This window comes from Pseudopodoces humilis, chromosome 15, assembly GCF_049639895.1.
Source record: "Pseudopodoces humilis isolate 2021_Gansu_Grassland_sample_001 chromosome 15, ASM4963989v1, whole genome shotgun sequence".
NCBI lineage: Eukaryota > Metazoa > Chordata > Aves > Passeriformes > Paridae > Pseudopodoces > Pseudopodoces humilis.
Window position 1 is genome coordinate 132,147 of NC_142214.1, and position 758 is coordinate 132,904.

Here is a 758-nt window from a genome sequence, read left to right on the forward strand (position 1 = left end):
ACTCACTCTCTACAACTCCCTGAAAGGAGGGTGTAGCAAGGTGAAGAAGGTCTGACTGGTCTCAGGTAGAAAGTGACAGAATGAGAAGATGTAGACTCAAGTCTGCAGGGAGAGGTTGAGGTTGGACATTAGCACAAATTTCTTCACTGAAAGGGTATTTCGACATTGGAATAGGCTGCCCAGGGAGGTGGTGGAATCACTGTCCCTGAGGGTATTTAAGCAAAGACTGGACGTAACACCTAGTGCCATGGTCTGATTGACATTGTGGTGTTAGGTCCTGTGTTAAACCCGATGATCTCAGAGGTATTTCCCAACGTAATTAGTTCTGTGCATTTTTGCTGGGGGCTAAAACCTTCAAAGAGATTCTGGTATCATGGAATCCCAGAATGGTTTGAGTTGGAAAGGACTTTGAAGATCACTTGATTTCACCACTCCCACCCCGCCCGCCATGGGCAGAAACACCTTCCCCTAGACCAGGATACTCCAAGCCCCTTTCAATCAACATTTCCAGTGATAGGACATCCGCAGCTTCTCTATGCAACCTGCGCCAGGGCCCCACACCTTCCTAGGGAAGAGTTTCTCCCCAGTATCCCATCTAGCCCCCGACCTCTGGCACTCGGAAGCCGCTCCCCCTTGGCCTGCGGCGTCCTGTTCCTCAGACTGCCCTTTCCCAAGATGGCGCCTGGGCCTTCGCCCCCTCACCGCGCAGGCGCTGTGGCCCCGACCCGGCCGTGACGCGACTACCCCCGCCTCCGACT